Here is a 10,059-nt window from a genome sequence, read left to right on the forward strand (position 1 = left end):
TTGTCGAACCGTTCGTTTCGATATCGAGTAGAGGGAACTCGTTCTCGTCCCCGTCAACTGACTGCCGGAGTCCCGCAAGGCTCCGCGCTCTCCCCGTTATTATTTAGTTTATATATCAATGATATACCCCGGTCTCCGGAGACCCATCTAGCGCTCTTCGCCGATGACACGGCTATCTACTACTCGTGTAGGAAGATGTCGCTGCTTCATCGGCGACTCCAGATCGCAGTAGCCACCATGGGACAGTGGTTCCGGAAGTGGCGAATTGACATCAACCCCACGAAAAGCGCAGCGGTGCTCTTCAAAAGGGGTCGCCCTCCGAACATCACTTCGAGCATCCCACTCCGTAGTAGGCGCGCAAACACCTCCGCCGTTAGTCCCATCACTCTCTTTGGCCAGCCCATACCGTGGGTCTCGAAGGTCAAATATCTAGGCGTCACCCTCGACAGAGGGATGACATTCCGTCCCCATATAAAAACGGTACGCGACCGCGCCGCGTTTATTCTAGGACGACTCTATCCAATGCTTTGTAGTCGAAGCAAACTGTCCCTCCGCAATAAGGTAACTCTCTACAAAACTTGTATACGCCCCGTCATGACGTATGCAAGCGTAGTGTTCGCTCACGCAGCCCGCACCCACTTGAAATCCCTTCAGGTTATTCAATCACAATTCTGCAGGATAGCCGTCGGAGCGCCATGGTTCCTTAGGAATGTGGATCTCCATGATGACCTGGAGCTCGACTCATTTAGTAAGTATCTACAGTCGGCATCGCTGCGCCATTTTGAGAAGGCGGCACGACATGAGAACCCTCTCATCGTAGCCGCTGGAAATTACATACCCGACCCAGTAGACCGAATGGTAAACCGTCGACGTCGCCCAAAGGGCTCGACGAGCGAACTAACCCACAGACACAGCCCACTGAGTTTCTCGCCGGATCTTCTCAGTGGGTCGCGTTTCCGATCCGGTGGTAGATTCTGCGAAGCACTGCTCTTGCTAGGGTCAGTGTTAGCAACTCTCCGGTTGAGCCCCGCGAGCTCACCTACAAACGTTAGGGTGAAGCTGAAATAGCCTCTCAAGGCTATCAGCATAGGTAGGAAAAAAAAAAAAAAAAATCCTTAGCTCAGAAGCGAGCGAGTCACCGTATCAGACAGAACGCTCCTGCGTAATATACGCTCTGAGTTAACATTTCTGGTTTTATTGACTTACGAAGACCACCCGCTGACCATGTCGCTACCCGAAAGTGGAAATACTCCAACATATATATATATACAGTCGTGGCCAACTAATTAGGGACAATCTCTAGTTAAGCCAAATTGTGAATTTTTTTTTTATTTTCCATCGAGTCTTAGCTATATTCCATATCTTTTACATGTAAGTGTAATTAGTCTTTTAAGTGCGCGATTATACAAACAATAACAACTTCTTAAACATTAAACCTCTTTACAGTATAGCTGATACAATATCATAGTGCTATTGGTTCAAAGAATGCTGGCTGGCCATTTAATTAGGGACACTGAGGTATTGCGTTCTAATTTCAAAATTGGAATTTTAATACTTTTTTGTTTCTTTTCTTATTGTTTAGTGGTCGTTTTGGCGGCAATCCAGATTTTTTATTTTAAGTTTTGAGAATTATTTTGAAGAAAAATGGCCAAAAATAAAAGTTGCGATCCAACACTACGAAAAATTATCGTTATCGTTAAAAATAAAAGTTTATCGAGCGTGGTTGGTCATACCGAAGGATAGCACAACATTTAAATTGTTTAAAAACTATGGTATGCAATGCAGTGCAACATTTCAAGCGCTATAACACAGCTTCAAATGTGTCCAGAACAAAAAGATCGAGAAAAACGACTCCGCAAGAAGATAGAATGATAACCAGGCTAGCTAAGAAAGATCCGTTTCTAGGCTCTTTTTTAATTAAACACGAAGTGTTTGGGGCCAACGAAAGAGCCGGTGTATCTGCGAGGACCGTTCGACGACGTTTGGTAGAAGCAGGGTTGTTCGGAAGAGTGGCTCGCAAAGTACCGTTGTTGAAGAAACAACATAGAAATGCTCGTTTGGCATTTGCACGTAAATATGGACATTGGACCTACGCCCAATGGCAACATGTACTTTTCTCTGACAAGACCAAGGTTAATTTGATTTCTTCAGATGGAAGACAATATGTACGGCGTCCTGTAAAAGCGGAAATGAATCCAAGATTCACAAAAAAACGGGTGAAACATGGCGGTGGAAACATTAAAATATGGGGTTCATTTTCTGGACGTGGAGTGGGGCCTGTGAGGAAAGTTTAGGGTAACTTAGACCAACATCAATAAAAGGCAATATTGGATGAAACTATGCTTCCCTATGCTGAGGAGCATCTCCCTATTATATGGACGTTTCAGCAGGATAACGACCCGAAACATACCGCCCATTCAGTCAAGTCGTTTCTTACCAGTCAGTTTGTATCGGTGCTAGATTGGCCAGCAAATAGCCCGGACCTTAACCCAATTGAGCACCTTTGGCACGAAATCAAGAAAAAAGTTGCCACTTATCGTAATACAAATTTGGATGAACTTCATGAAGCTTTTTGTGAGGCATGGGCAAACATTCCTGTCGAAACATGTCAGAAACTGATAATGTCTATGCCACATCGGTGTCAAGCGGTAATTACTAACAAAGGTTTTGCTACTGTGTACTGATTTTACACGTAATAAAATGGAGCTGTTAAAAATATTATAACACTGAAGATTATAAGTTTTGTGTAACTGTATTTTTCATTATAGTTTACTGTCCTTAATTAAATGTCCACTACAGAATTGTACCTTAATATTTAATACATGTTTAATCTTTGATATTAAATACTTTTTCTATTTATTAAATCTTTTATTTACAGCCATTTATAGCATAATAATCGGATCACATTATGCAAATAATAGGTGCTGAGAAATCAATAGGGTTTTATATTTAAATGTACATAACCGGTTATAGCCCTTCACTATCTTAAATGTCCCTAATTAGTTGACCACGACTGTATATACCTAGTCAGGTCATAAATTCTGTCACATGTTTAATGTAAAATAATTGAAACAAGTTTATTCATTATGTAACCATTCATATACCAAAATAAACTTAACAAAACATAGATTCTTATGACACTAAAGTTTATTCAAAATGACCTCCGTGATTTTAAATACAGGCCTTCAATCTGCGCGGCTAGTCATTTATCGCAGCACAAACGAGGTCCATGTCAATATCGGCGGCTGCCTTAATCAAGGATGTCTTGAGTGACTCCAAATTGGGATGAGGCTTTGAGCTCGCCTTTTCCTCCAAGTGTAGTCATATCTTGTAATCTAACGGATTCAAATCTGGACTGGAGGAGGGCCAGTCTTCGTGCCGGATGAAGTCGATTTCACGCGCCGCCAGCCAGTCTTGTGTGCTCTTCGCTCTATGATCTGGCGCCGAATCTTGTTGGAATACCCAGTGCCTGTTATTGAACATGGTATGAGAAACAGGTTCCACAAGGTTCGTCAGGACTGTATTTTGATACACAACTGCATTCGTTTTTACACCTTTCTCACAAAAATGTACCTCTGTTAAGCCCCAATAAGAAACTGCCAACCATACCATGAGCGAGGATGGAAAATGACCTCGTTGGACACGCGGAATACGGTTGCTCGCTTCTTCACTACTGTGTGCGTACACCTTATCATTTTGTTTGTTGTAGTTCTCTTCTACGGTAAAATTTTTTTCATCCGAAAAAAGAATTTCCCGATATTTTTTTCCCGCATACCGCTTCAACAAAGCGCGGCATCTCTTCAGTCTCAGGTCCATTAGACGAGCATTCAAACGATGTCCTGTTTTTCTTCGGTATGCCCGAAGCCCTAAGTCTTCATTTAACACCCTTTTCACCGTGGTTCTGCTTAACCCCATCTGAAGGGCCAACAGTTTCTGCTTATCTTTGAATTCGCGCCTTCACGGCTTTTATCACTGCTGGAGTCCTAACAGACCGAGAGCGACCACTTCTTGACCTGTCATCTACACTAGAGTCTTCATTGTATCGTTTGATGGTACGATAAACGAATCTTTTGGTTATATTCAAATTTTTCAGTATGTTAAAAATTTGAATTGGCGCGTAACCGCAACGATGCAACGCAATAACTGCAACACGGTCTTCTTTAAGCGTCCACTCCATATTTAAAAAAGAGTAAAATTCTAAAAGTATACATTTTTATTTTCATGAACAATTCGAAATTCGAATTCAATAAACTTTTTTGTGGCCAGCATTCTAAAAGAAAAGTTTTTACTGTGTGACAGTACTTATGACCTGACTAGTTATATATTATATAAATAAGTATTGGAATAAAGGGTTAATTAACGGCTGTTTTCAATAACATATCTATCCGTAGTTTTGATTACCAAAGATAGAAAAATATATCCTTTTGTCCTTACTTGCGTTTCAATAACCTATCGACGGCTAGCAGTTCCTATCGAATTTATCTATCCATCGTCGGAAGGACGGATAGCCTACTAAAGATAGAAGACTCATACAAATCGTGCTTACTCCCGTTTTAATATTAGTTTTAAGTAACTCTCCGATAGGCAACCCCATCTCTAGTAAGGGCATTCGCTTATCTGTCAAAATCGACCGGTTCATGTTTACCTTTTCAAAATAATTCGTTATAATTTAATTAATGTTTCTTTTCATAATGGCATATTGTAGCAGTGATGATAGTGATATGGAATTATTTCAAATGATGATAGATTGTAATGCAGATAGTGATCATATCTTACGGTTAAAGGAAAATAAAGAACGTCTGAATTGATGGCTAAGTCGACTACGACTTTGCTTATAGATTTCTGAGCCAAGGTGTTGGGAAATGAATTGACTAATTAAATAAGACCATATTTGGGTGTAACATCAAAGAGGAAAGATAAATTTAAACCATAAAAGTAGTCGTTATTACAACTTATATTTTTGTTGTGTTACAAAATCACACTCAACAGGAATTGTAAAATATAATATTGCTCGATTCCATATACATATGCAATATATGACATTCATATACTAATAAAATAACCTGGTAGGTTATTTACCTTCATTCTTATTATATGCATACTGATATCTCTACATTTTACATGTGTTACAGATTCAAATATGGGAGAGGAATTGAGAAATAGAAAATGAGTATTTTCCATGAATGTGCAAGTTGAGTGCAATGCATCATTGATGTTGTTCGGTGGCCTGGGTCTACTCATGATGCAATTGTATTTAACCATTCTGATTGTAAAAGTATATTCTTATTTAGGTGTTCATATGAATTTATGCTTGTGTTAATATGACACTATTATAATAAATGATCTACATATCAAGAGAACATTGAGAACAAGGTGTACTTGGAAATTGCCGGTTGCATGGTGATAGTGTCCCACAACCCTATCTTTTATCTCCATTAATTAACCCACATACTCAGTCGGAACGATTATATAATGAATCACACATTAAATCCAAGAAATGCTATAGAGAGGTAAGCCTTTTTTTTAGTTAAAGAGTTTTTTTTTATACTGTATTTTAAAATCATATAACTGAAGAATGTATAATTTTCAGTTGCATTGGTGTTTGTAAAAGAAGATTCTCTGTATTATTATTGAAAAGTTGATTAAAACTAGAAGATATGCAAGCTGTCATTACAGTCACTGCCATGCTGCATAATATCGTCAGGAGTATGAATTTAGAAGAATTAGAATCGAAAATTTCTGTCCCAGATACGTTACAGGAAAATAATATAATTCGGTCGGTCGTATAAATCGGTACGGACTAACCAGCGGAGAAAGAAAGCCACAGGTGCGTAAAACCTGGACCCTGATGGAGAGCAGCGGTAGCCATGGGTACCAAAGTGAAATGAAAGAACCATATGTTCTGAACTAATTCACTCTTGGATTACTATAGTCACTGAGGCTATAGTACCGCGATGTAGAAAGTAACGGGAACCTACTACTTTATTAATCCCATGAGAGTTGCAATGATGAGTAAGAAAACAGACGATGTAAGACAACCCAATAGAAGTAGGACATCAGGTCAGAAATGGTAGCAATATTGAGAGCTATGTTGTTACGTTGTAACAAAGTTCTAAAAATATAATGGTGGGCACATCGGTGCCATCAGAGGCTGCATTCGGAAGCGGCGCAGGTAATGACTCAACAAAGGAATAGATTAAAGGGTAAAAGATTAGGTAAAATTTTGTTTTTACAAAGTATAGATAAAAATATTGGCATATATATTAAAAATAAATGTTAAGGTAATAAAGTAATTTTAATACATGCTTGATTTTTATTTCTAAATCACATACATATTTAACTCATAGAAAAACAATCGATGTATAGAAAACAACGATGTATATTTTGATACATCGATGCAACGATCCGATGCATTCAATCGAACAAAACATCGATGTTTTTTTAAATGTACATCACTATCATAACGACCATATAAGGTATTCTACTCATGAATGAATGCTGCGGTGACCGAAACCGGTCGCCAGTCGAGGCACCAACACCGAGACGAACGCATGTCGCTCTGCGCTACGCCGCTCGCGTAAATTTAACACGATATAACCGACCAGCAGCTATAATCCCATTTTTTCAACAATACCACTCAACAATTTTGAGAAAATAAAGTTATCGTTACATTTTGTTAACAATGGACTTCAAAAACCTATAAGTCATCCAGAGCCAGACTGTCTTTTTTAAATCCGCCCTGTAATCAAGCACCTCAATGAGAGGTTTGCCACAGTGCCAATGAATCAAAGACTTTCTGTGGATGAACAAACGTGTTCTACAAAAATAGGGCAATTTCTAAAACAGTATCTGCTCAAGAAGCCCCATAAATGCTTCAAATGTCTTTATGATTTGATGGGATAAGCCCAAAGTTTGAAGTATATTCTAGACAAGAGAATTCAGAGAAACTCCCAGATGAACCAGATCTCGTGGCAACAGGAAATGTTGTGGTACATTTGCTTCGGAGAGTACCAAAAAGGCGAAACGACATGTGTGACGAACTGTGCAACAAAACAGAATACCAAATAATAAATTGACAGAAAGGAAAGATTTCATGAAAAAATCTGTGCCCAGAGGTAGTTTTGAGGAAAGAGTTTCCATTCATGATGGTATAGATTTGAATTGCGTAGCTTGGAAAAATAATAAGATAGTAGGGGAGGGTGGGGGAATTACGGACGGCGGGTAATGGCGAACACTAAAGTATTCGCATGTTAGAAAGAAATAGTAGATATCGCGAGTATCACAATCGTGAGTCGGACCCGAACTTAGTGCCGAACAGTAATTTGTGAGGTGAAGCCACGCTCGGTGTTCAAGGTAAGTTAATCCTTTTTTCTTCTTGTAATTTCATCTAATTTTTTATATAAATTGTATACGTGTATAATACTCTATGCAAAAAATAGTAAACTGATATTTTTGTTGTGAAGTAACGACTTCAAGTTTACTAACTTATCTGCCGACTTCTTTAGTAACTTTTTTGGGGATGCTTAAACGACAAAGGGAAGATCTTCCACCGAGCGGGTGATATTTGCTCGATAGACCGACGGTCCAAATGTTGTTGTTCGGAACTTGTATATATACGCTTTATCTTGAAAATGTCGTAAGCGAGATTCAGGCATCTGTCAATTATCTTGCATTGTATGATGGCTACCCGCCACATCACTCCCCTCCGAGACCGGAGGTCGTGTCATGTAGTTATCGTTATATATTGTAAAGATGCCACAAACTGGAAGGAAGGCCATATTTACTGAAGGACAAGAAAAGGAATTAGAAGAATACATTTTAAAATGTAGCAGATTATTTTATAGTCGAACTATAGAGATGGTACGAAAAATAGCTTTCAAATTTGCTAAAGTTAAGCAAATTTGCAAAATTAAAGATTTTGATAAGAATACTAAAATCGCGGGAAAAGATTGGTTTTATGGTTTTAAAAAAAAAAAGACATCCCAATATTTCTCTGCGGAAACCTGAAGCCACTTCCATCAATAGAATATCAGCGTTTAATCAAAGTGAAGTGAAGATATTCTTCGATAACCTCGAAGCTACACAAAAAAAAGTCAGTTTAATGCTAATCGCATTTACAATGTTGACGAGACCGGCATTTCAAATGTGCAAAGAAATTTGAGGATTTTAGCTCCGAAAGGACAAAAACAAGTCGGCATGACCACAAGTGGTGAGAGAGGTACCACAACAACTGTTGTTTGCGCATTCAGTGCTTCAGGGAAGTATGTTCCTCCGTTTTTTGATTTTTAAGAGAAAACGAATGAATGCTCAACTACTGCGTGGAGTCAACGCTGATATGGTAGCAGCAGTTAGTGATTCGGGTTGGATCAATGAAAACCTATTCATAGATTGGTTACATAATTTTATCTCATATGCAAAACCAACTGTTGAAGAACCTATTCTACTCGTGTTAGACAATCACGAAAGCCATATAAGTCTTGCTTGCTATCTGCTGTGTCGGCAGAATGGGATAGTGCTGATATCCCTGCCACCACATACATCGCACCGTAGCAAGTAGCGTAGTAAATGCAGCCACTGGATTTAGTATTTTTTGGACCGCTTAAAACTGCATATAACAAGGAATGTGATTTGTACATGGCTTCAAACATTGGATGAAGAATTACACAGTTTGAAGTTGTGGAACTTTTTACTAAAGACTTCAATCGCATCAGCAATATAGAGAAAGCAGCAAATGGCTTCAGATCAGCTGGTATTTGGCCATTAGATACTACTAAATTTGACGAAATGTTCTCCGACTTAAGATCACCTGACATTCAAAGAGCAGTAACACCTAATATCCAAATAGCACCATCTATCCAAAGAGCAACGACACCCGATGTTCAAACAACATTATCATCATTTAATCAAAGAGCAGTTACACTTGATGCTCAGATAGCTCCAATGCCACTTTTACAAAAAGTAGTGGCAGTGGACGATCAGATAGACTCGACGTCATCTGTACACAGAGCGGCGGCACCTGACGCTCATATAGAATTATCACAATCTATACTAAAAATAGTGACACCTGAAGCTCAGATAGCACCGATGGTACCTGTAATTGAAATGGTGCCTCCTGATGGTCTGATACCATCGTCACCATCTTTGCAAAGGGCAGTACCACCTGAAGCGCAGATCGTTCGGCGCAAATTCTTAACCGTTCCAGCTTTACCAGTATCCAATACATTAACTCCTAACTCCTAACAATACATTAACTACGAAATATCATCAGTATTCCACAACTACCACAACCAAAGAATATACAGAATTACAGAAAGAACGCATTAGACTTTTGCAAGATGAATGGTATTGTAATGCTATCTTTCCCTCCCCACTGCTCACACAAACTCCAACCACTTAATCGATCTGTATTCGGTCCACTGAAGAAAGCTGTAAATTCGACCTGCGATGGATGGATGCGAAGCCACCCCGGAAAGACAATTACAATATACGACATTCCAGGAATTTTAACTACTGCTATGCCGCTTGCTCTTACACAACTCAATATTCAAGCTGGCTTTCGCTCAACTGGGATTGTTCCATTTAATCGACATTTGTTTACTGAACTTGATTTTGCACCTGCATTTGTGACAGATAGCCCAAATCCATTAGAAACAGCTGATACTCCTATTCAGAATACTAATACACCTGAGTATAAAACGCCACCAACATAACCTTCAATTTAACCCTCAAACCACAAGAAGAGATGGAGGAGCTTTCTAATGCAGCTCTTCTTGTACAACAGCCGACTGAAAATATGCCACAATGTTCACAAATACTAGATAAAGAACAGGAAAACTTTATTGCAAATCCAGAACCTTTGATTATATTACCCGGACATCAATAACATAATACATAATTTCTCCCAAACCCTTTACAAGTTCTCAAGCCATTCCTGTGTTAACAAATCAAACGGAAAATAGCATGACTTCGACTACACTACCTTTATTTTCGCCAGAAGTAATACGACCACTACCAAAAGTTCCTCCAATTAAATTAAAATATAGGGGCCGAAAAACCAGG

General features: G+C 39.0%; 1 long non-coding RNA gene across 1 annotated transcript; it reads left to right on the forward strand.

Annotated features, from left to right (window-relative positions):
* The first annotated feature begins 1,104 nt into the window (after positions 1-1,104).
* On the forward strand, positions 1,105-6,303 carry LOC134200078 (uncharacterized). The gene is made up of 2 exons (XR_009974831.1): positions 1,105-5,510; positions 5,591-6,303. It is a non-coding gene; the product is annotated as an uncharacterized LOC134200078 (long non-coding RNA).
* The last annotated feature ends 3,756 nt before the right edge of the window (positions 6,304-10,059 follow it).

This window comes from Bombyx mori, chromosome 14 (genome assembly GCF_030269925.1).
Source record: "Bombyx mori chromosome 14, ASM3026992v2".
NCBI classification, from domain to species: Eukaryota; Metazoa; Arthropoda; class Insecta; order Lepidoptera; family Bombycidae; genus Bombyx; species Bombyx mori.